This window comes from Schistocerca nitens, chromosome 9 (assembly GCF_023898315.1).
Source record: "Schistocerca nitens isolate TAMUIC-IGC-003100 chromosome 9, iqSchNite1.1, whole genome shotgun sequence".
Taxonomy (NCBI): Eukaryota; Metazoa; Arthropoda; class Insecta; order Orthoptera; family Acrididae; genus Schistocerca; species Schistocerca nitens.
The window spans coordinates 475424959-475452408 of NC_064622.1; the positions used below are offsets into that span (position 1 = coordinate 475424959).

The 27450-nt window shown below is 43.7% G+C and overlaps 1 protein-coding gene and 1 non-coding gene across 2 annotated transcripts in view; one reads left to right on the forward strand and one right to left on the reverse strand.

Moving 5' to 3' along the window:
* The window catches only part of LOC126204362 (diacylglycerol lipase-alpha-like), a 392827-nt gene that overhangs the window by 321508 nt on the left and 43869 nt on the right, over window positions 1-27450 (forward strand). The window lies entirely within an intron of this gene.
* Window positions 25560-25637, reverse strand: Trnat-ugu (transfer RNA threonine (anticodon UGU)). Its single transcript has one exon. It is a non-coding gene; the product is annotated as a tRNA-Thr (tRNA).

Genomic DNA, 27450 nt, shown 5'->3' on the forward strand with positions numbered 1-27450 from the left:
AAGAATCCTGTCGCGCTTATCGGAAACAGGACAGCAGAGCCACACGGCGATACCCTTCGCCACTCCTATTCTACTGCGCCCTCGAGAAGAAAACGAGAATCTGGAACTCGGAACTGGAGCGCCGTGCATAAACATGCTCTGCGTAGGAAGAAAGTAAGCAGGAATTAAAATCGGCTGCCCGGCGTTCACTGACCGCTTTTGCATTACTACACTGATCTGCAGAATTTAACGACGAGCTAGATAAAATAACACAACATGTTAACTACCTTCTGTAAAAAATGAAGTATGTTTCCAGTGGTGTTTTACTCGTGCGCAGAAAGCCGGTGGTCATATGGCGTGAGGTGAGCGTGACTCCAGTGCGAAACGGGGCTAACCCTGCGGCACGAGGCATTTGAAGTACAGGAAAAGACAGAGTCTGCCAATCATCTAGAAGACGTCTGAACGGTCAGCGTGACAGACTGTCAATCCTCTGGGCCCGGGTTCGATTCACGGCTGGGTCGGGGATTTTTCTCCGCCCAGGGACTGGGTGTTGTGCTGTCATCATCATCCTATCATCCTCATCGACTGCAGGTCACCGAAGTGGCGTCAAATTGAAAACCCGCACTTGGCGAACGGTCTGCCCGACGGGGGGCATACGATTAAATTAAAAATAGTCTGGAAGATACGCTGCACTGTGGTCGTGTTCTTCAGTACGTCAGCCGGAGACAATATCTGCATCACTTGACGCGGGAAAAAACCACTGGGAACCTGGAAGAAGGGTGGAGTGTGAGGACTGCATCCCAGCAGCTGGGTATTGCTCATAGCACGAGGAGCGGATGACCAGAGTTCCGAACCACAGGCACTGCTACCCGAAGAAGAGGAGATCGACCACGATCAACCGCAGCAGGAGATTACCGCAATACTGTGCGACAGCCAAGAAGGGTCCCACGTCAAACGGCGGCCGCAATTGCAACCTCACTGAATTGTAATGCAAGGCACGGAATAGCACTCTCGGCCGCTGCACGAGGCTGGCCTCTTTGCCCGATGGCCAAAACGTGGTGTCCCGTTGGCGACCGCACACCCGCGGCACCGTTTGCTTATGCCGGTATTACACTATCAAATTTCTTTGTAAAAAATCTTTGTCAAAGAAATTTGATGGTGTAATAGGGAACTTTGTAAATCTCGTCTGTCGTCAAATAAATTTGATCAAATCTAGGGCCTCGCTGTAAATTTGATCAAAGAAGTCGCTTGTCTTCTGTTCACTGCAATGTGACATACTAACACGTGGAGCGCTAGCATCGATGCAGCGTTCTGACATCTGTGGTGTTTTATAAACATTGCCGGTAAATACAATTGATGTGTACTGACAACTAAAAAATTAATAGAGATGTATGAAGCTGATGAGGCGCTTTACAACGTGAGGCACGCTGAATACAAAAATAGATTAAGAAGATTAGAGACCTTACCTGACCTAACCTAACCTAACCTAACCTAACCTAACCTAACCTAACTCACTACTGTAGCAAGGAATCGTAGTGTTAGAGTGAGCCTGTTGTCTGCAGATATAGCAGTTCTTAAGTGAGTATTGTGCTTTGTGATATGAGGATACACTTCACTGAGCACATACTGAAATATTCATCCATTCTTAAGTAATTCATGTACGACTTGACGTCCTCCACTATAAACTCACCTAACAAGTTTTGTTGAATACTTTTATCGTATCGATGTAAAACCCACGGCTTCACCCAGGTACGTTTCCTTTTTTCCCCCGCTTCTCCTCCGCATGTGCACACAGTGCAATTGTGGTACATGCAACTGCTGCGGTTAATAAGTTGTTGTTAACAGCCATCTTGAACTTTGACGAAAAATATAATGACAGTGTAATACCCCTTTTTAGCGCCACGCCAAAGATCTTTGTCAAATATGTTTGACGAATATTTGATCAAATCTTTGACAAAGAAATTTGATAGTCTAATACCGGCCTTAGGGATTGGACCAACGGGGACTGGGATCGCGTGTTCTTCTCGTTTGAGAGCGGGTTCACTAAGAGTTGGGATCCCCCGACGTAGTCTCGAATGGCGAGAGGTGGAAACAGGTAATACATTAGGAACACTATCGGAAATGATCGTTTTGGTGGACCAGTTGTTATGGTGTGTGGAGGTATGATGTTGCATGGACGTGCTGACCTACCTGCTGACCCAGCAGTCAGCGTTATTGCGACGCTGTACAGGGTCCAGATGTCCGTCTTTTCAGAGGTGCATTCGACCCCGACTTCATTTTTATGGACGACAGTCCGCGACCATATCGAACAGCGTAGGTGGAGGGCCTCTTGGAACGGGAGAACATTCGACGAATGGACTCACGAATTAAATGCCTTCGAGCAAGTGTGGTGGTATCCCATTGCAGCCCATGGTGCTCACACTCCAAGAACCATCTGCCGTCCTTTGTAATGTGCTGCGGACTGTGATATAACGCGGTGCTCCAATGCCTTGGAATAAAAGTGTCATTTCTGTTCATCACTTTGCGTATTTCTTTGTACTGTTCTGCAGTATTTCTTTCCGTGTAGGGTTATTTTTCATCGGGGTATGTCACTTGGCAGCTGCACATCATGCGGAAGTTACTTTCGTCCTTATTTTTTGCATAGCTGTGTGTTAGACAGCGCAGAGGAAGCACCTGTACGAATCAAACTCCTGGAAAAGATAGCAGGACTCAGGATCTCAGGTGAACGCAGTAAATGTATGGCAAAAGACGAACGTGGGCCAAAATTGCTTTTAACGGAGGTAGGACGGATTGAAAGGATAATAAGTTCGAGTATCTTGGTGAGGCTCTGCTGGGAAATGGATTATGAAAGACACCTGTTCGAGATCGTATCCTATACTGTAAAAGAGCATATGGGTTGGCGAAAAAATCTGCAATTAGAAATGCATCAGATGGAGTGCAAAAAATTACGCACTACAACGCTGTCGTCAGAACGGAATGCCCCTAAGCCAGTTAGATGTCTTGGAAAAGACAGTGCCAGTGAGTACCAAATGTTATAAAGAGCAAAGGGAGAGATTTGGAAAAATTTCAACCAAAAGGAAGCCTCAAAGGAAGTGGACAGAAGAAGAAGGGAAGCAGACCACAGTAGACATGAACGAGGAACTAGAGAAATGAGAAAGAAGTAGAGATGTGTGACCCTGAGTTGTCAGTTCGCTTCTAGTAATAATAATAATAAAGTCTTTTTGGGCGAAGATAGCGATATCTCCAAATACCAGCCGCCGCCGGTCGCTGGTACTTGTTTCTGGTGCTAACCTTGGTTCCCCTGTTCGTTGATGAGTCCATTAGTTGTGCGGGGCCAGCTGTTGTCGTTGTGGAAGTATGAGAGTCAGAAGTGCTCTCCGTCACACCGTGGTGTTCACCAGCAGAGTTCCGTCTCTTCGACATTATTTTTCAAGCGGAAAAATTCGAGGTTATTCTACAGTGTTCTCGACATTTTAAAATTATTCTCGAAAGTTAACGAATGTTCTACAATATTATCGAATGTGTGCGATCAAACGATACTGTTGGGAATAGGCCTGCCAGTGTCGTCACCATTGCTTAATGGACAGTTGTGCTGCTGTGAAGTGACATCTCCGTCGCGAAGACGTCAAGCATGAAGGGATGTTGGCGGTTCGTAGCTGTCAGGCCCCATACAAGCGCAGGAGAATGTCTCCCATAGCGTAATACTGCCCCCACCAACCTGCGCCTGTGGCTCCCTGCCGTTCCCAGCCGTTGTTGTGGAGACAAACATCGACCTAGTGTAGCAAAAATGTGATTCGCTTGAAGAACCAACATATTTCCATTGATAGACGGCTGAACCTCTATGGTCCGGTGCCCACTGCACTCGTAATAGACGATGTCGTTCTGTGAACATGTGAGGGTGGTCTGCTGCTGAGCTCCATGTTTAACAATGTACGATGAACGATGCGCTCCGAAACACTCGTGCCTGCACCAGCATTGTGCTGTTTCGACAGAGAAGCCACAGATCACCGTCTATCCTACTTTACCGAGCAGACAAGCCTCCAAACCCCACGTTCTGTGAAGAGTCGTGGGCGTCCTACCATTTAGCGCCGTAGTTTCACTATCCTATCTCTTTCCGTAGATGCTCACGACAGTAGCACGTGAACATTCTACCACATCTACATCTACATGGATACTCTGCAAATCACATTTAAGTGCCTGGCCGAGGGGTTTTTCGAACCACCATCACAATTCTCTGTTATTCCACTCCCGTATAGCGCGCGGAAAGAATGAACACCTATATCTTTCCGTACGAGCTCTGATTTCCCTTATTTTTTCGTGGTGATCGTTCCTCCCTATGTAGGTCGGTGTCAATAAAATATTTTCGCATTCTGAGGAGAAAGCTGATGATTGGAATTTCGTGATAAGACACCGTCGCAACGAAAAACGCATTTATCTTAACGATTTCCAGCCCAAATCCTGTATCATTTCTGTGACACTCTCTCCCATATTTCGCGATAATACAAAACGTGCTGCCCTTCTTTGAACTTTTTCAATGTACTCCGTCAGTCCCATCAGGTAAGGATCCCACACCGCGCAACAGTATTCTAAAAGAGGACGGGCAAGCGTAGTGTAGGCAGTCTCCACGGAGGGTGTTGAGGGGTCTGCCTGGGGAGCGGACCGAGTGGACCTTCTCCGCCTCTATCGCGCCTTAGTGCGCTCGAATTTGGAATATGGAAGCATAGTTTACTCCTCTGCTCGGCCGTCTATTCTTTGGCGTCTCCACTCTGTCCACCACCGTGGGTTACGTTTAGTGTCGGGCGCTTTTTACACCAGCCCTGTGGCTGAGACTGCTGAACCTCCGCTGTCCAATCGGCGAGCTGTCTTTCTGAGTCGTTATGCTAGCCATCTGTCTTCCATGCCTGCTAATCCGGCCCATGACATTTTTTCGACGCCTCCTTGGATTTAGGGTATGCAGGCCGCCCTTCCTCCCTACTACCACCGGGAGTCCGATTCCGTCAACTGCTCCATTCTCTTTCCTTCCACTTTCTCTTGACAACTTGGGGTACAGCACCGCCTTGGCTCCGGCCCCGGACCTGCCTGCTCCGTGATCTTTGTCAGTTTCCTACGGATGGTACCCCTTCTCTTGTTTATCGTCGGACATTTGCTGCTCTATGCGCACAAATGAAGGTCGCCACATTTATTTACACTGATGGCTCAAAAACATCGTTTGGTGTTGGGAGTGCCTATATTGTTGGCGACACCCCAAATCGATTTCGGCTTCGCGACCAGTGTTCGGTTTTTACTGCGGAGCTTTACACTTTTCTCCAGGCTGTCCAATACATCCGTCGCCATCAGCGGATGCAGTATGTTATCTGCTCAGATTCGCTCAGCTCTCTTCTCAGTCTCCAAGCTCTCTACCCTGGCCACCCTCTGGTCCACCGGATTCAGGGCTGCCTCCACTTGCTCCACTTGGGGGGCGTCTCTGTGGCGTTCCTCTGGATCCCTGGACATGTTGGTATCTGTGGAAATGAGGCGGCCGATATAGCGGCCAAGGCTTCAGTCTCTCTTCTTCAGCCTGCTATTCACATGATTCCCTTCGCCAATCTGCGGAGTGTTTTATGTAGTCGTGTTGCTCTTTTATGGCACTCACATTGGTCTACGTTCCCAATAATAAATTGCGGGACGTGGCAGTTCTTCCCTGTGCTTGGACCTCTTCCCCCCGAACTCGTCGTCGGGAGGAGGTAATTTTAACTAGACTCCGGATAGGGCACTGTCTTTTTAGCCATCGACATCTTTTAAGTGGCGATCCTTCCCCACTCTGTCCCCACTGCTCTCAACTGTGTACGGTGAGACACCTTTTACTTGAGTGCCCCTGTTTTACTCCGTTACGCGTCCGTCTACAGCTGTCGCCTAATATATCTTCCATTTTAGCAGATGACACGCGCTCAGCCGATCGCATTCTCAAGTTTATTTGTTTCGATCATCTGATGACTTTATTAGTCAACAGCGTCATCTGCAAAAACCGAAGACGGCTGCTCATATTGTCTCCCAAATCGTTTATATAGATAAGGAACAGCAAAGAGCCTATAACACTACCTTGGGGAACGCCAGAAATCACTTCTGTTTTACTCGATGACTTTCCGTCAGTTACTACGAACTTTGACCTCTCTGACGGGAAATCACAAATCCAGTCACATAACTGAGACGATATTCCGTAAGCACGCAATTTCACTACGAGTCGCTTATGTGGTACAGTGTCAAAAGTCTTCCGGAAATCCAGAAATACGGAATCGATCTGAAATCCCTTCTCAATGGCACTCAACACTTCAGGTGAATAAAGAGCTAGTTGTGTTTCACAGGAACGATGTTTTCTAAACCGATGTTGACTGTGTGTCAATAGACCGTTTTCTTCGAGGTAATTCATAATGTTCGAACACAATATATGTTCTAAAATCCTGCTGCATATCGACGTTAACGATATGGGCCTGTAATTTTGTGGATTGCTCCTACTACCTTTCTTGAATACTGGTGTGACCTGTGCAAGTTTCCAGTCTTTGGGTACGGATCTTTCGTCGAGCGAACGGTTGTATATGTTTGTTAAGTATGAAGCTAATGCATCAGCATACTACGAAAGGAACCTAATTGGCATACAGTCTGGACTAGAAGACTTGCTTTTATTAACTGATTTAAGTTGCTTCACTACTCCGAGGATATTTACTTCACTGTTACTCATGTTGGCAGCTGTTCTCGATTCGAATTCTGGAATATTTACGTCTTCTTTTGTGAAGGCATTTCGGAAGGCTGTGTTTAGTGACTCTGCTTTGGCAGCACTGTCTTCGATAGTATCTCCATTGCTATCGCGTAGAGAAGGCATTGATTGTTTCTTGCCGCTAACATACTTCACATACGACCAGAATCTCTTTGGATTTTCTGCCAGGTTTCGAGACAAAGTTTCGTTGTGGAAACTGTTATAAGCATCTCGCATTGAAGTCCGCGCTAAATTTCGAGTTTCTATAAAAGATCGACAATCTTGGGGATTTTGCGTCTGTTTAAATTTGGCATGTTTTCTTCCGTTGTTTCTGCAACAGTGTTATAATCCTTTTTGTGTACCAAGGAGGAGCAGCTCCGTCGTTTGTTAATTTATTTGGTATAAATATCTCAACTGCTGCGCATACTATTTCTTTGAATTTAAAGCCACATCTGGTCACTTATATTATTATATATATATATACATATATATATATATATATATATATATATATATATATATATATATATATTATTAATTTGGAATGAGTGGAGGTCGTCTTTCAGGAGGGCGTCAAGTGAATTTTTATCTGCTTTTTTGAATAGATATATTTTTCGCTTATTTTTCGAGGATTTGGGGATTCCAGTATTCAATCTTGCTACGACAACCCTGTGTTCACTGATCCCTGAATCGGTTCTGATGCTCGTTATTAACTCAGGATTATTTGTTGCTAAGAGGTCTAGTGCGTTTTCACAACCGTTTACTATTTGCGTTATGCGTAATAATAATCTGTCGTTTGTCAGCGTCATTTATCTCAATGGGTTTTCCAGTTTGCAGCCCATGTCTTCGCTAGTGTGATCTCCCGCCCGTGTCTGCTCCGCTTACACACTTTTGTTACCGCGTCACGTACTCCCAAAGCCACCGGGCGGCATCAAACGTTGCGGCAGGCAGTGGTTCAAAAAAAAAAAAATGGTTCAAATGGCTCTGAGCACTATGGGACAACATCTGAGGTCATCAGTCCCCTGGACTTAGAACTACTTAAACCTAACTAACCTAAGGACATCACACACACCCATGCCCGAGGCAGGATTCGAACCTGCGGCCGTAGCAGTCACGCGGTTCCGGACTGAAGCTCCTAGAGCCGCTTGCCACCGCGACCGGCCAGACAGTGGTCATAATATTTTGGCTTCTCAGTGTATATGTGTACATATACGTGTAGTCAGGCGCATTTTCTCTGGTACTTCCGCATATATTTCCAATTTCATTTTTGCATTGTTGCGCTAAACCACTGATCCTGTCGCAGCAACTCAGCAACGATGTCTGAATCAGGGGAAAGAAAGGCAATCTGCAAACCAACAGGCTTCACAACAGCCTAACCGTGTACCCAATATCGACGGTCCGCCGCAGATGAAATTATAAGTTCTTTTCCCAGTTCCTTGAAAAATCCATAAAGAAAAACATTAAGCTGTAGCAGATTCAACCTAGAAGATAAGGATAGGCGCAGCAAAATTCACCAGTCCCTGTTGTAGAAAAGTTTTATCGTAAAAAAAATTTTGACAGTTTAACAAAGTCACAGAGTTTTTATATGTTCCTTGTGCGGTCTGACACTCCTTGATATCTTTGCCAGAATAAATTGAAATTCTCCTAATTTTTCCTAAAATAATTAATTAATGTCACTAAAGAATCAATCTTGTTCTCATTTAACGAAATATTCCACTTTAAAACCGATCTTCTTGACCCCAATTGCCGATAAAGTTTTAAAACAGAATTTTAAAACGTTTCACAGTATCGATTATTTTCAACATGTCAAATATGTGTCGCCTTCTCATTAATAAAATTTTAAACTAGTTAATTATTGAAGATCGTCCACACTCCTGCTAAAATTCTGCCAGAATCTCTTCAAGAAGTCAGAATTGTAATAAAATTTGCAAATTTCACACGTAAGTAATATTTACGATGTATGTCGTAACAACAGAATCAACTGACTGTTTTAACTTCCAACTCGAAGTTTATTTAACAGTTGATAACAAATTGACATCCAATTACATACTTTATCATTCCACATTCAACATTGAACTACCTTTTCATTTTATAAAAAAAACATAAAACATATTTTGATAATGGTCAGCATGATGTTTCAACGGTTCTTCCAGCCGCCGGCCGTCGACCACGACGCAATAGTGGTTAGCTCTCATCGTCCGGCGCGTCTGGAGTCCCCACTGGATCGTCTTGCTGCCACGCTCGACATGAAAGAAAAGAAACAAAATCTTTTTAAGTAACAAGTCTCCACTTAACATACTACAAATAAATAAATATATATATTAACATTTCTTACCTGGCGTCGCTCAAGCGGTAAAGAAACGCGATGTTTCCCGATAAGACTTTTGAAACGCCACATTATGCAGCTGGAGTTACCCGTAACAGCGCTCACCATGTCTTGCATGCGTCGGTGTGCTTCCCATTACAGTCCAAATGATTTTTAAAGCTCCCCCATTCAACAAACGGTTCCAGATCTGTTTCTTGCGACATTCGTTTTGTCGTTGCATATTAACATTGACAGTGAAACACGAAGAATAGACAGCGACCCAGTCGCGACACAAGTAGCACTGCTCGCTTGGCCGTAGCAGTCAGCGCGAGCCAGGACAGAGCTGCCGCTGCTGAAGTGCCGGTCATTCTTCCTGTCTTACTGTCCCACAAAACGAGTATCGTACTACACTGATCTGGGACCGCTTTATTGAACAGACCTGTAAAATTACACTTGAAAAATCATTTTCTTTGTAATGGCTAAAACCCGACGCTTTGCATCGTCACTCACACCCAAACCTCCAGATGTTCGACACTGAGATAGGTACCAACGTTGTATTTCGTCAGAGTATCAAACAAAATTGTCATGTAATGATAATTAAATCGACACCTAGCTGCAAACAGGCGTTGATATACATCATTGGAGACATGTTGAAAATGTGTGCCCCGACCGGGACTCGAACCCGAGATCTCCTGCTTACATGGCAGACGCTCTAGCCATCTGAGCCACCGAGGACACAGAGGATAGTGCGCCTACACGGTGTCGATTTAATTATCATTTCATTCTAGAGAAGCTGCACACTCACCAATGGTACCTGTTCTTTCGGGAACAGATACTACCTTCATATGTAGATAAAATTGCGATGTAGTTCGTGCTATGTGCTGCTGTCGTAGAACATACGAAAATGTTAATTCAGAGTAACACATCAACTAGGAACACCGGAACTCTGGTACACAGTTTTGTAGATGTCGCGCGGGTGACATGGAAGAGCGTGAGGTCGTCGTGCCAAAAATCCCGCGTTCAAACCCCGCTGATGACACTGCGGAAAATCGTAACACGGTCCCTGACTTCAGCCGTCGCACGGACGCCAAAATGGAAAATATTGAAATAAACGATATCGGAATTGAAAAACAACTGCTATCACTTAGTAGCGGAAAAGCATCCGGACCAGACGAGATACCCTTAAGATTCTACAGTGATTATGCTAAAGAACTTGCCCACTTTCTATCAGCAATTTATCGTAGATCTCTGGAAGAACGTAAAGTACCTAGCGACTGGAAGAAAGCGCAGGTCGTTCCCATTTTCAAGAAGGGTCATAAATCAGATGCGAATAATTATAGGCCTATTTCGCTTACGTCAATCTGTTGTAGAATAATGGAACATGTTTTGTGTTCTCGTATTATGACGTTCTTAGATAATGCAAATCTCCTTCATCATAACCAACATGGATTCCGCAAACAGAGATCATGTGAAACTCAGCTCGCCCTATTTGCCCAAGAAATTCACAGTGCCGTAGACACTGGCGAGCAGATTGATGCCGTATCCCTGGACTTCAGGAAGGCATTTGATACGGTTCCGCACTTACGTTTAGTGAAAAAAATACGAGCTTACGGAATATCGGACCAGGTTTGTGATTGGATTCAGGATTTCCTAGAAGAAAGAACACAACATGTCATTCTTAACGGTTCAAAATCTGCAGATGTAGAGGTAATTTCGGGAGTACCGCAAGGAAGCGTGATAGGACCTGTATTGTTTACAATATACATAAATGACTTAGTTGACAACATCGGTAGCTCCGTGAGGCTATTTGCAGATGACACGGTTGTCTACAGGAAAGTAGCAACATCAGAAGACTCGTACGTACTCCAGGAAGACCTGCAGAGGATTAATGAATGGTGCGACAGCTGGCAGCTTTCCATAAACGTAGATAAATGTAATATAATGCGCATACATAGGGGCAGAAATCCATTCCAGTACGATTATGCCATAGGTGGTAAATCATTGGAAGCGGTAACGACCGTAAAATACTTAGGAGTTACTATCCGGAGCGATCTGAAGTGGAATGATCACATAAAACAAATAGTGGGAAAAGCAGGCGCCAGGTTGAGATTCATAGGAAGAATTCTAAGAAAATGTGACTCATCGACGAAAGAAGTAGCTTACAAAACGCTTGTTCGTCCGATTCTTGAGTATTGCTCATCAGTATGGGACCCTTACCAGGTTGGATTAATAGAAGAGATAGACATGATCCAGCGAAAAGCAGCGCGATTCGTCATGGGGACATTTAGTCAGCGCGAGAGCGTTACGGAGATGCTGAACAAGCTCCAGTGGCGGACACTTCAAGAAAGGCGTTACGCAATACGGAGAGGTTTATTATCGAAATTACGAGAGAGCACATTCCGGGAAGAGATGGGCAACATATTACTACCGCCCACATATATCTCGCGTAATGATCACAACGAAAAGATCCGAGAAATTAGAGCAAATACGGAGACTTACAAGCAGTCGTTCTTCCCACGCACAATTCGTGAATGGAACAGGGAAGGGGGGATCAGATAGTGGTACAATAAGTACCCTCCGCCACACACCGTAAGGTGGCTCGCGGAGTATAGATGTAGATGTAGATGTAAATGCTTTATCTGTTTACGCATGAAACTGTTAACCGGAAGAACATTTTCCTGGCGAGCAAAAGAACTTTTCCGCGTTTGTTGCACTGTCCTTTTGGCAGTCTTCTTTCGCTTCGTTAGTTGAAAGTAGCAAACCTATAGAATACCTTTGTATAGATGCATTATGTGATCAAAAGTATCCGGACACCCCCAAAAACATACTTTTTTCATATTAGGTGCATTCTGCTGCTGCCTACTGCCAGGTACTCCATATCAGCGACTTCAGTAGTCATTAGACATCGTGAAAGAGCAGAATGGGGCGCTCCGGGGAACTCACGGACTTCGAACATGGTCAGGTGATTGGGTGTCACTTGTGCCATATGTCTGTACGCGAGATTTCCACTCTCCTAAACACTCCTAGGTCCAATGTTTCCGATGTGATAGTGAAGTGGAAAAGTGAAGGGACTCGTACAGCACAAAAGCGTACAGGCCGACCTCGTCTGTTTACTGACAGAGACCGCCGACAGTTGAAGAGGGTCGTATTTGTACTAGGCAGACATCTTTCCAGAGTATAACAAAGGAATTCGAAACTGCATCAGGATCTACTGCAAGTACTATGACAGGCGGGAGGAGAGAAAACTTGGATTTCATGACGGAGCGGCTACTCATAAGCCACACATCACGCCGGTAAATGCCAAACGACGCCTCGCTTGGTGTAAGGAGCGTAAACGCTGGACGATTGAACAATGGAAAAACGTTGTGTGGAGTGACGAATCACGGTACACATTGTGGCGATCGGACAGTATGGTGTGTGTATGGCGGATGCCCGGTGAACGTCATCTGCCAGCGTGTGTAGTGCCGATAGTAAAATTCGGAGGTGGTGGGGTTATGGTGTGGTCGTGTTTTTCGTGGAGGTGGCTTGCACCTCTTGTTGTTTTGCGTGGCACTATCACAGCACAGGCCTACATTGATGTTTTAAGCACCTTCTTGCTTCTCACTGTTGAAGAGCAATTCGGGGATAGCGATTGCATCTTTCAAGACGATCGAGCACCTGTTTAAAATGCGCGGCCTGTGGCGGAGTGTTTACACGACAATAACATCCCTGTAATGGACTGGCCTGACCTGAACCATATAGAACACCTTGGAGATGTTTTGGAACGCCGACTTCGTGCCAGGTCTTACCGACCGAGATCGATACCTCCCCTCAGTGCAGCACTCCGTGAAGAATGGGCTGCCATTCCCCAAGAAACCTTGCAGCACCTGATTGAACGTATGCCTGCGAGAGTGCAAGCTGTCATCGAGGGTGAACCAACACCATACTGAAATCCAGCATTACCGATGGAGGGCACCACGAACTTCTAAGTCATTTTCAGCCAGGTGTCCGGATACTTTTAATCACGTAGTGTAGGTGTGGCGTTTTGTCTGACATGTGCGACAGAACAGACACCATTCGTGATGAAGCTGCTAGTGCATTTGTATTTTCACAGAATAAACAATCGGAACAGCAGAATAAAGAAACAATGGCATCACACATGAGGAAGTATTAATAGTCCCACATAACACTTTAACGCATAATACAGTAAAAAATTATCATCATTGGGCTACGAACGCAAGACCCTTGGCACGACGATCTAACGCTCTATACTTCCCTATGGTAGCTATATTAGTTGCCCACAGTAATGCTTCTTCTGTGCTCTGTAATCTAATGTTACTTTTAATTAACGTTTACGACCATTATGCTTGACAGCAGCACGTAGTAGGAAGTAAATCGGAGTTTTGGTTGATACTCTATCGACATTCAGTGTTTCGTTACTGAGTGCCGGACATCTGGAGGTTTGGGTGTGAGCGTGTCTGAAAGACGTGACGAGCAGCACTTGTCTGGGGTGACTCCAAAAACGGAATTGCAGATATCTGCCGAAACACCAATGAAAATGCAATTTTAATTCTTACGAGGGAGATCCGGTGTTTGCATGGCATGAAGCAAGAGTCGCGCACTCGGTCGCCACAGCTCCATTCCTTGCATACGAACACACTTACTTTGGTGATAGCTACATCTGTCAGCATCGTTCCCAAGAGTTTATAAGCAGCGCCTTCGACCATAGTTTCAGGTATCAAATATTACCAACTGAAGATACGAACTGCGCCGGCACGAAGACTATAAATTCGGTTACGTATCAGCAGAAACAATAATTTCAGTCGCCCTTCATTTTGTTAATATCCAAACTTTGTGAGACCCATATGTTTCTAAAGCCAAATTATTTTTCTTTCGAAAACTGAGCTTAATGCATGAAATCTGCCTACAATCCGTTAGACATTCTTATGATACATTACTTCTTATGACACACACATACGAGTTTCAAGACGCCATGGAGATACACTGGACTTCTCGAACTTTATCTGTACGGGCGAATACGAAAGTCCACTACACATTGAAAGTGCGTAGGAGAATAATTTCCAGTGTTGTGATCATACTCTAATTGCAACACTTATTAAACTGGAGCTTCTCTAACACGAACCGTTCCCGATTAGCCGTGATAAACAGCCTGAGTGACTGGTTCGCAAATAAAATTACCGTGAAAAAAAGCACCGTGTAGAATATCACTTTCATTTCACGTTTACGCCTGTGAGAATTTATGTTGTGCGTTCCAGAAAGGCGCAATCGATTTGCCGCATTTGTTTTGCGCGTCACCGATCGTCAGATGTTTGTAGATGGCTTACCTCGTGCCTGCTATCGTTGCAGCGTGTTCCTGCTGCGTTTCGCGGTTTTCTTATGATGGTGCTGACTGTGAGCGGAACCGCTCGTGTTGATGGCCAGTCGTCTCGTTTGAAACTGTCGCTCAGCAACGGACGTGGACCGCCAGAGGCACCCACGTATTGTTGAGAACGTCGTCGTGTCGCGATTTGTTTGTTGTGCGGTGTTAAGGAAGGGCGCCCACCGATCTAGCGTGCTGAGTGAGGTACTGCAGACTGCATGAGCGTAGCACGCGTCTGGCTCGCCGTTAATACAAGAGATATGGCGCCACCTCTTCCTCGGACGACGAAGTTGTTCTGGCTTCAGTCAACTAACGTTAGTCAAAAAAAGTCCAAAAGACTTTGTTGGATTCATTCGCATCAGGATACTAATGTGATAAACGAGGTGTGTCTTAAAGAGCTTAAAGAAGTGGCTATGTATCTTGATTTCCTGAATACTTACATCAGAAGAATCGTGCCTGAAACATCAAAGGTCCGCGACCTCAATATTTACTAGAAACAACTTAATGAATGTGGGAGAAAAACTCGAGGAAGCATGGCATCTACCGAAATGTATCGGTAACTTCCATGGAAATCATGTCAGAGCTGAGGCTCCTACTAAATCTGTATCAACATTTTAAAATTAAAGTCAGTAATCTTGTTAACTGTTTTTAGGTGTAGATGGATAATATTTATCAATTGACGTTGGGAAGTATGCCTGCAACACTCATGCTTCCGAAACCTAAAAGTTGCACCCTTGTTGGAAGAAAACTACAAATTTCCTCGTTATTTTGCTGTGGATGAAACTTTTTCCTCAAAAAACAGATAATAGGACCATATCCTCGTCGATAATTAACATACTAAGGGTGTATGTGTAATTACGGATTATCCAGAAGAAGAAGGTTTTGTAGAATATTCTTTTGGCGTGTTATGTCGGAGATCCAGGTGTGCAGTACTTGAATAAACTGAGAGATGAATAAAACCGATGCGACAGTTCGCCGGCCCTTGTGGCCGAGCGGTTCTAGGCGCTTCAGTCTGGGGGACTGATGACGTCAGATGTTAAGTCCCATAGTGCTTAGAGCCATTTGAACCATTTTTCGATGTCACAGTTCAAGCTGTACGGACTCGTTGTCGTGTATATTGTAAGTTGCCTTTGCAGCACAATGTAGATCTCGCTATTGAGAACTCTATCAAAAGCCAGAAAACAAACAGCGACCTACAAACAATGCTGTGTATTTGAATAATCTCCCTATAATTTGGTTACTAGCCCAAGTGGACCATTGTCTTTCCAGAACAAAGTATGTATGTAGCCACATACCGAATGAAACTGATATTACATTAGATCCAGCAAATCAGTGGAAATATTTGCACACACGTTATTACGTAATCTGTTTAGCTCTGCTTCTATATCTTCCACGAATGAATTCAATAAATTCCAATTATTGTACATTTCGCTTGCTTTTTCTTGGCCGTTGCTGGCCGTATGTTCAGCTGTACTTCGATCGTAAAAACGTGGATGCTTTTCCACGGGGCTAACAAAATTATTATTAAACTCAGGAACGTTTCTCATTTTCATGGGTGTAGAGAATGTCGTTCCATAAAGGCAGAGATTTCCGCATCTGTGAACTAGCACAGACGTGGCACGCCGCAACAAGTGGGGCACGCCACATTCATCTGGTGTTAGGGAGGCGTTCTGCACAACTCGAGTTTCTCCGCGTGCCCCGTGCCTCGCCGCACGCCAGATGAATTTCCTTGTCAGTCCGGCTGGCGCCTTGTACACAGCTAAGCAACAAAGTCGCGCGACATTGTATACTGACAGTTAGGATACACTTAGCGCGACAGTGCCTGTTACAACGTTCGAAATCAGTTGCACTACAGAAATAGGCAAATATTAGAAAAAAAACAGCTTATAATTTGTATCAAGCTGCAAAGGACAACTAAACAAGAATAGCGATGGTAAAAAATTATCCGTTACTATCGGAGAAAGCCGGCGTCGCCCAGGTATTTACCCTCATCCATCATAGCCGAGAGTCCACGTCTTTCACCACGCAGCATCTGGCCTTGTGCTCAATGTACCGGGTGATCAAAAAGTCAGTATAAATTTGAAAACTGGATAAATCACGGACTAATGTAGATAGAGAGGTACAAATTGACATACATGCTTGGAATGACACGGGGTTTTATTAGAACAAAAAAAAATACAAACGTTCAAAAAATGTCCGACAGATGGCGCTTCATCTGATCAGAATAGCAATAATTAGCTTAACAAAGTAAGACAAAGCAAAGATGATGTTCTTTACAGAAAATGCTCAATATGTCGACCATCATTCCTCAATAACAGCTGTAGTCGAGGAATAATGTTGTGAACAGCACTGTAAAGCATGTCCGGAGTTATGGTGAGACACTGACGTCGGATGTTGTCTTTCAGCATCCCTAGAGATGTCGGTCGATCACGATACACTTGCGACTTCACGTAATCCCAAAGCCAATAATCGCAGGGACTGAGGGAGGTCTGGGGACACGAGAGGCCAAGCACGACGAAAGTGGCGGCTGAGCACACGATCATCACCAAACGACTTTTTGATCACCCGGTATGTGTCGTAGAACGATGTAATTTTGTAGGTAGATTCAGCGGCATATGTGGGTGTCATATGTGAATACTTTCTGCAAAACTTATTGCTAATAGAATTAGTAGCAAAGAGATAATAAATTTAAACGTCATGCATGATGCGGAAATGTTTTACGCATTTCATTGATTATGACGTCATATCCACTAAACTATTATTTACTTTCAGTGGTGTATGTGCATACTGTGTGTAAAATGTGTCGAGAATAGTAAAGAAGTAATAAATTATAACGTCATGCCTCATGCGGTGCTTCTACTAAATGAAAAACGGAAAAGTAGTGACAGGTAAACATCTGTTATTATAGGCTGTCTGTCTTGACCTGACTGAAATGTAATTAGATTGCAGTCAGCTCAATAAAGATAACCTATAATAACAGATGTTAACTGCTGCTGCGGAAGATGGCCACACAAACAATCGTATTACAAATAAACATTTTTCCTTTCATCGTTTTGTAGAGATTGTCAACGAGGAAAAAATTTATAGAGGTTTCAAATTATGTGTAAAATTTGTTACAAGTCGCTAAGGGCTCTCAGTCTAAATAGAGGACGAATAAAATTGGTGAATTCACAGCCGCGAGCTACGGTGCTTTTCCTACACCACCCGCACCCCTTGGATAGATAGTGGTTCTTAACGTCACAGTGACTGTCGCCTGATAGTAACGTATATGTATATCAAGTTTGGTTGAAATCGGTGCAGTAGCTTACGAGAAGATGTGGAAAACACACACACGATATGTATGGATAATATTACCCCTTTATTAATAAAACCTCGTAATTTTTACGATTACAGTTGGCACCAATTCGTTCTTGCTGCCAGTCTGGCTGGTATTGTCAGCCTAGAATGTAAAACAGAAAATTTTGTACCTTATTTGTATATGACATACCGGAGACCTGATAATAATTATTACCTGGTGTGTAAAATGTAAATCATGACTTCAGTTCAATGAAATATGAAGTTATAAAATTTAGGATTGTTTAGTAACAGTGTAACATTTTCACTCCTTTAGTGTTCTAGGGCTAACATGCTGATGAGGGAATATTAATTTACTGAACATAGAAGTACATTATATTATATGTGTGTTCAGGTATTGTCTGAAACCTGGAACTTTAATAGTGGCAATTATCTATTTACAACTTATGCAAGATATAACCATGTTTTAAAGTTTCACTGCCCTCCAGAGCACTCACCAGCAAAGTGTAGAGCCCGTTGCCCATAGTGTGGATGTCGTAGGATACCCTTAGCAGCGCCAGCTTTGTTGGCAGTTCGTGTGGAGCGGTATGGTGGCTGACGCATCTCTGCAACATGTCTGAAGGGAATGCCATGAAGTGCTTCCACGGTTTGAGGAATCAAGTTGAAGTCACGAGGGCTTAAGTGGGGGCCGAGTGGTGACTGGTACAGCCCCATCGAACGAACAAGTCGGTCACAACTTGCGCCCAATTTCTGCAAACTGATGGTCGGGTCCCACAGAGTGTGTCATAGCTTCTTTCTCTAAGCTGGTCGCAGGCTGTAAACAGCTCAGTCTCTACCAGGTTTTTCTTCCTTCTGTAAATAATTCATGTCCGTATTTTGCAACCATGACCGCATTAAACCATTGGGTGGTTAACATCCACACCCGCCTGTAGAGCCTGCCTTTATATGAATGGTGGCCATGAGGAACACATGTTGTAATCTGTTAGTCCTAAAGTGGGACTCGGGAACTGCAGTTACTGGAATCGTGGTGTTGCTAGTACGTCAAGTTGAAAGGGAAGAGAGAGAGGATAGGATGTACAGGGTGGTCCATTGATAGTGACCGGACCAAATATCTCACGAAATAAGCATCAAACGAAAAAACTACAAAGAACTAAACTCGTCTAGCTTGAAGGGGCAAACCAGATGGTGCTATCGTTGGCCCGCTAGATGGCGCTGCCATAGGTCAAACGGATATCAACTGCGTTTTTTAAAAGTAGGGACCCCCATTCTTTATTACATATTCGTGTAGTACGTAAAGAAATATGAATGTTTTAGTTGGACCACTTTTTTCGCTTTGTGATAGAAGGCGCTGTAATAGTCACAAACGTAAAAGTACGTGGTATCACGTAACATTCCGCCAGTGAGGACGGTATTTGCTTCGCGATACATTACCCGTGTTAAAATGGACCGTTTACCAAATGCGGATAAGGTCGATATCGTGTTGATATATGCCTACGTATGCTGCTCGGTATCCTGGACGAAATCATCCAAGTGTCCGGACCGTTCGCCGGGTAGTTACGTTATTTAAGGAAACAGGAAGTGTTCAGCCACATGTGAAACGTCGACCACGACTTGCAACATCAGTAGCAGACAAATTGCGCGAGAATCGGGAATCTCAAAAACGTCGGTGTTGAGAATGCTGCATCGACATCGATTGGACCCGTACCATATTTCTATGCACTAGGAATTGCATGGCGACGACTTTGAACGTCGTGCACAGTTCTGCCACCGGGCACAAGAGAAATTACGGGACGATGACAGATTTTTTGCACGCGTTCTATTTAGCGACGAAACGTCATTCACCAATAGCGGTAACGTAAACTGGCATAATATGCACTACTGGGCAACGGAAAATCCACGATGACTGCGACAAGTGGAACACCAACGACCTTGGCCGGTTAATGTATGGTGCGGCATTATGGGAGAAAGGATTATTGGTCCCAATATTATCGATGGCAATCTAAATTGTGCAATGTATGCTGATTTCCTACGTAATGTTCTACCGATGTTACTACAAGATGTTTCACTGCATGACAGAATGGCGATTTACTTCCAACCTGATGGATGTCCGGCACATAGCTCGCGTGTTGTTGAAGCGGTATTGAATAGCATATTTCATGACAGGTGGATCGGTCGTCGAAGCACCATACCATGGCCCGCACGTTCACCGGATCTGACGTTCCCGGATTCGTTTGTGTGGGGAAAGTTGAAGGATATTTGCTATCGTGATCCACCGACAACGCCTGACAACATGCGTCAGCGCATTGTTAATACATGTGCGAACATTACGTAAGGCGAACTACTCGCTGTTGAGAGGAATGTCGTTACACGTATTGCCAAATGCATTGAGGTTGACGGACATCATTTTGAGCATTTATTGCATTCATGTGCTATTTACAGATAATCACGCTGTAACAGCATGCGTTCTCAGAAATGATAAGTTGACAAAGATACATGTATCACATTGGAACAACCGAAATAAAATGTTCAAACTTACCTACGTTCTGTATTTTAATTTAAAAAACCTATCTGTTACCAACTGTTCGTCTAAAATTGTGAGCCATATGATTGTGACTATTACAGCGCCATCTATTACAAAGCGAAAAAAAGTGATCCAAAAACATTCACATTTCTTTACGTACTACAAGAATATGTAATAAAAAATGGGTGTTCCTATTTAAAAAAAAACGCCGTAGATATCCGTTTGACCTGTGACAGCGCCATCTAGCGGGCCAACCATAGCGTCATCTGGTTTCCCCCTTCAAGCTAGACAAGTTTAGTTCTTCTTAGTTTTTTCGTTTGACGCTTATTCCGTGAGATATTAGGCCCGGTCACGATCAGTGCGTATGATAAACATCTTTCCTCGGAAATTTGTTTCTTTCGTACCTTCCCTGTGTTACCACAGACGACCTGTCACTGGTATCACTTGTATTAAGATTGCAATACACGTGAAGTGCCTATTTGCTTCCACCGCCGTGAGCGGAATGCATACGCTCTAATTAACGCTCACCAATTCGTAATGTTGTATAGTTGTTGTCCTCTGCGCAGAAAAGAACACGTTGATCGTGAATCCATTTTCTTGAGGCTGCAGTAAATTTTTAGCGAGGAAGAGATATTGTATGAATAATAAGATTTTCAAATAGTTTGTTTTTATTAGCAGAATACGAGAAACTGCACAATTATATTCGACTTTATGTATCACACTCAACTTCCATTCCTCGCACGTTCACAAAAAATAAACAAAACAATAAACTGCGTATTTGCGTCGTTACCATCAAATTCTTCTCAATTACACATCCAAATAACCAGAGATTGCTAGCAATTCGTTAGCCAATACCGACCAAGGCAGACATCTTGTCTGTCTTCCGAGACTGCCGAACCAGCTCTGATCTTACAGCCGAACCAAGCTAGGCGCGATCTGAAGATCTCCGAAGTGCTTCGTCTGCCTTTTCGTTTAGCAGTTCTTTGTAGTTCTACTGGTTATTAATACTTGTGAAATAATGGAATGTTAGCACCTTATTGATGGATGCTTTAATATGAAACATATGTTTAAGAAGATCTGGGACGAAGAAAGAATTCCTGAAGACTGGCAGTGTGCCCTGATACACCCACTACACAAAAAGGGGGATAAGATGAATGTTAATAATTATAGAGGGATCTCGCTACTACCAGTAGGATACAAAATTTTGTCAAGGAAATTACTTCAAATCGTGGAGCCAGTTCTGGATAAAAAAATAGGTGAATATCAAGCAGGTTTTAGACAAGGTAGATCCTGTGTTGAACAAATATTTAACCTGAAAACACTAATTCGTTACAGAATCTCAAGAGGCCAGAGATTTGCAATAGTATTTGTAGATTTCAAAAAAGCATACGACTCGGTAGATAGAGAAACATTACTGAAAGTATTGGAAGAATTTGGGGTCGATAAGAAAACAATTCAAATTATCAAACAGACGCTAACAAACAGTAAGGCCAAAGTTAAATTTATGGGTGAAATTTCAAGGAAGTTCGAAATTAAAACAGGTGTTAGACAAGGTGATGGTTTATCCCCAATCCTCTTCAACTGCGTACTGGAAAAGATATTGAGAATATGGAAAGAAGAACTCAAAGGCACCAAGAATGACATCAGAATTGGAACAAAAAAAGAAAAAATAGAAGTGGACTGTTTAGCTTTTGCAGACGATCTGGCAATAATTACAGAAAACGAAGAAATAGCTCAGAATTACTTGGAGAAACTACAAGAAGTTTCGGCCAGAGCTGGACTGCAGATTTCATTTGAAAAAACCGTGTATATGTCTAATCATAGAAATAACAAGAAAAATCTTATTACTAAATACGGCAATATTAAGAGAGTAGAAAAATTTAAGTATTTAGGTGAAATAATTCAAGTGAATGGTTTAGACAAGAGTGCAAACCAGGCGAGAGCAAGGAAAATGGAATTTGCTTTTCAAAAAACCAAAGACATATATAACAAAAAAAACATTTCGATTCAAGCTAAATTAAGACATTATAAAACTGTCATTAGACCATAATGCCTGTATGCATCGGAGTGCCTAACTCTTAACAAAAAGGGGGAAATAGAAAACATGGAAAGGAAAGAAAGGAAAATTTTGAGAAAAATATTAGGACCGAGAAAGATTGGAGAAGAGTACAAGCTAAAGAGTAATAAGGAAATATACAAAACTATTGAGAAAGTGAGTGATGCAATGCGTAAACGCAGACTAACGTTTTATGGTCACCTGTCGAGGATGGATGGAAACAGACTAACAAGAAAAGTGTTTGAACATAGTAACAGGAACGAAAAAACCAACAATAAATGGATACAGATGGTGAAAAAGGATTTGGCCTATTTTAATGTCACCCGTGAGTCAATCAGGGACAGGAAAAAGTTTAGACAAATAGTGAACGAAATTAAGTGTTTTCCAGAAGAAACGAAACTAAATAATAATAACAGGAAATGGTCGGAAGAGCGGAGGAGGAACCATTCGAAAATGATGAGGAAATATTGGGAAGAGAGAAAAAAGATCAAAAAGCCGGGCAAGTGAATTGTTGAACGTGGTCCAAAGATGGCCGAAATCGAAAGAAGAAGAAATGCAAGTAAATAAACTGTTTAGTTTTTCTAATATTAATAATAGAAGTTTATCATTATGACGCGCAACTACCGAACGCAACAGGCAATCGCGGAGAAGGACCACAATTTAGGCGGTCTTTCTCACGATACCCGTGCCGGACAAACCGTCTGTCATCTCTACCTCACACCACATTACGTCATCTTCCCATTCCAGCCTTCTCAGTTGCTGTAATAAGTGCTTCTTGTAAATGAATATGATGATTAAAAAGCCAGAAATATTATGCTAGCTATTGGATATGAAAACAGATAATTAGTAATTGTTGAAGAGTACCAAATGACTTATTTCAGCAGGACAGAATCGTACACTACTGGTCATTAAAACTGCTACACCAAGAAGAAATGTAGATGATAAACGGGTATTCATTGGACAAATATATTATACTAGAACTGACTTGTTATTACATTTTCACGCAATTTGGGTGCATAGATCCTGAGAAATCAGTACCCAGAACAACCACCTCTGGCCGTAACAACGGCCTTGATACGCCTGGGCATTGAGCCAAACAGAGCTTGCATGGCGTGTACAGGTACAGCTGCCCATGCAGGTTCAACGCGATACCACAGTTCATCAAGAGTAGTGACTGGCGTATTGTGACGAGCCAGTTGCTCGTCCACCATTGACCAGACGTTTTCAAATGGTGAGAGATCTGGAAAATGTGCTGGCCAGGGCAGCAGTCGAACATTTTCTGTATCCAGAAAGGCCCGTAGAGAACCTGCAACATGCGGTCGTGCATTATCCTGCTGAATGTAGGGTTTCGCAGGGATCGAATGAAGGATAGAGCCACGGGTCGTAACACATCTGAAATGTAACATTCACTGTTCAAAGTGACGGTAATGCCAACAAGAGGCGACCGAGACGTGTAACCAATGGCACTCCATATCATCACGCAGGGTGATACGCCAGTATGGCGATGACGAATACGCACTTCCAATGTGCGTTCACTGCGATGTCGCCAAACACGGATGCGACCATCATGAATCTGTAAACAGAACCTGGATTCATCCGAAAAAATGACGTTTTGCCATTCGTGCACCCAGGTTCGTCGTTGAGTACACCATTGCAGGCGCTCCTGTCTGTGATGCAGCGTCAAGGGTAACCGCAGCCATGGTCTCCGAGCTGAGAGTCCATGCTGCTGCAAACGTCGTCGAACTGTTCGTGCAGATGGTTGTTGCCTTGCAAACCTCCCCATCTGTAGACTCATGGATCGAGACGTGGCTGCACGATCCGTTACATCCATGCGGATAAGATACCTGTCATCTCGACTGTTAGTGATACGAGGCCGTTGGGACCCAGCACGGCGTTCCGTATTACCCTCCTGAACCCACCGATTCCATATTCTGCTAACAGTCATTGGATCTCGACCAACGCCAGTAGCAATGTCGCGATACGATAAAGCGCAATCGCGACAGGCTATAATCCGACCTTTATCAAAGTCGGAAACGTGATGGTACGCATTTGTCCTCCTTACACGAGGCATCACAACAACGTTTCACCAGGCAACGCCGGTCAACTGCTGTTTGTGTATGAGAAATCGGTTGGAAACTTTCCTCATGTCCGCACGTTGTGTGAATGCTCTGAAAGGCTAATCATTTGCATATCACAGCATCTTCTTCCTGTCGGTTAAATTTCGCGTCTGTAGCACGTCATCTTCGTGGTGTAGCAATTTTAATGGCCAGTAGTGTACTTCCTTCGACTCCACAATCAATGGTCTTAACCAGTATACTATGACAAATACATGTATTTTTCAACTTCAGTATTTTTTATCTTAGTAGGCCTATGTGCTGAAGGTTTTCACTGCCGATGCGTCATTAACTGGCATTTAATTACAAGAAATCGTACCAACGGTGACGAGTCTGTGGTAAGTCTTCAATGCGGCGTTGTCTTGAATCGGTACACTCCGATTTATAATGTAAAAATAACGAAACCACATCGAGTCATACATCGTGTTGACGTCACTTCCTACAGCTGCTGGTAGGGGAAGCGAGGAGATAGCTGGGAAAGGTGAGCCATGCGGGCTTTAACCTTTGCTCAGGCAAACATCCCGGTCAGTGGCTTACCCACGTCACGCTTCGCACGCGCCCTCTGTGACTGGGTGCTGTACTGTCCTGCTACGATAGTCACGCCATCTCCTCGGCGTCCATATCGATGTCGGCAGGAGGGGATACTAAACGTACCGAACTCAGCGTACAGAGCAGTGCAGGCTGCAAACCGTTTTTGTTAAATGACAAAAGACTGTAACCACGAACTGTAGGACGGGTGACCACAGCAATATGGTGGTGGTGGTGGTTAGTGTTTAACGTCCCGTCGACAACGAGGTCATTAGAGACGGAGCGCAAGCTCGGGTTAGGGAAGGATTGGGAAGGAAATCGGCCGTGCCCTTTCAAAGGAACCATCCCGGCATTTGCCTGAAGCGATTTAGGGAAATCACGGAAAACCTAAATCAGGATGGCCGGAGACGGGATTGAACCGTCGTCCTCCCGAATGCGAGTCCAGTGTGCTACACTGCAATATGGACATAGTGTTTATTGAGTAAGGAAACTGCACTAACTAAACTTCAGTTAATTAAATTTCAATGACTAATTATCAGTTTTCGTCAAATATACCACGGGAAAGCTATTGAATCAACTTTCATCTGAAGTACTAGATGAGATTACAATGAAATGAACACCCTTAGCTGCTTACAAGCGTTGACATACGTCAACGGGGACAGATGAAAATGTGTGCCCCGACCGGGACTCGAACCCGGGATCTCCTGCTTACATGGCAGACGCTCTATCCATCTGAGCCACCGGTCGGGGCACATATTTTCATCTGTCCCCGTTGACGTATGTCAACGCCAGTAAGCAGCTAAGGGTGTTCATTTCGTTGTAATTTCATTCTAACGAGCTGCATGGTCACCGATGGTATCTGTTCTTTCGGACATGTCAGAAAGAACAGATACCATCTTAATATATATATATATATATATATATATATATATATATATATATATATATATATATATATATATATATATATATATATATATATACCAGATGAGCACTATACTGTGACCGAGCGAGGTGGCGCAGTGGTAAGACACTGGACTCGCATTCGGGAGGACGACGGTTCAATCCCGCGTCCGGCCATCCTGATTTAGGTTTTCCGTGATTTCCCTAAATCACTCCAGGCAAATGCCGGGATGGTTCCTCTGAAAGGGCACGGCCGACTTCCTTCCCCATCCTTCCCTAATCCGATGAGACCGATGACCACGCTGTCTGGTCTCCTTCCCCAAAACCAACCAACCACTATACTGTGAGTAACTAATTAACCACAAAATCACTCCCTCTCATTGACAAAAAAAATAGTTCAAATGGCTCTGAGCACTATGCGACTTAACTTCTGAGGTCATCAGTCGCCTAGAACTTAGAACTAATTAAACCTAACTAACCTAAGGACATCACACACATCCATGCCCGAGGCAGGATTGGAACCTGTGACCGTAGCGGTCACGCGGTTCCAGACTGAAGCGCCTTTAACCGCACGGCCACATCGGCCGGCTCTCATTAACAGTTACGTAAATATTCTGAATGGTTTTCGAGGAAGCAACATCTAAAGTAACTGAGTAATCTGAACCCCTACTTTCTTTACGTAAGTAGCCGGCCGATGTGGCCGTGCGGTTAAAGGCGCTGCAGTCTGGAACCGCAAGACCGCTACGGTCGCAGGTTCGAATCCTGCCTCGGGCATGGATGTTTGTGATATCCTTAGGTTAGTTAGGTTTAACTAGTTCTAAGTTTAGGGGACTAATGACCTCAGCAGTTGAGTCCCATAGTGCTCAGAGCCATTTGAACCATTTTTTTACGTAAGTATCCCGCACTTACAGATGCACGTAAATGAGCCAACACTAGCCACATTTTGCAAACAATGAACGCTAAACTCTGTTCATTCATCTATTATGAATGTTTATTGAATATAACTATCAGAGTAAATTTACATTTTGATTAATAGTTAACTTCGTACGAAATTCAAAATTTGTCACAACAGTGCGCAGCTAACTGACTACATCACTTAACTGGGTTCAGTAGGTAAACTGTTTTTCAAGATAATACAAAACTCTCATTTCTTTGTTAAGAAAGTGTGATATTTTTTCCCGTGTAATTATGAGGATAATGTAAATTTTAGGATTCAGGCCAGAAAACTATCACAGGTAACATGACTTGGATCATATCATTCTGTATGCATACATAAATTATATCATGTTTGTAAAAGGAACACACAACAAATATGGCGCAGGCGATTTACTGTACTGCAAAAAGAGTACATTACCTGGAGGTGACGATGCGAGGATCTTCTTCGGTGTAGTCAAGTATTATGTGATTTTAGACTCGACGCTTACACGGTTCACACACGGTTTTTCTTCTAGTTAATGAACACCATGTAGCAGTGTTTAAACGTTCCACATCTTTACAGTGGAGCCAACGGTCATGTGAGGTAGTAATTCCATGTAGCTGTATAGATTTTAGCCTCGTATCCGAGACTAAACTTGCTTGCTATGACGTCTGACTATCGACAGTTGGTGAGTTCTGTTCACACCCTCCAACTTTCCACTGGCGCGTCTTTACCTGCTTAATAC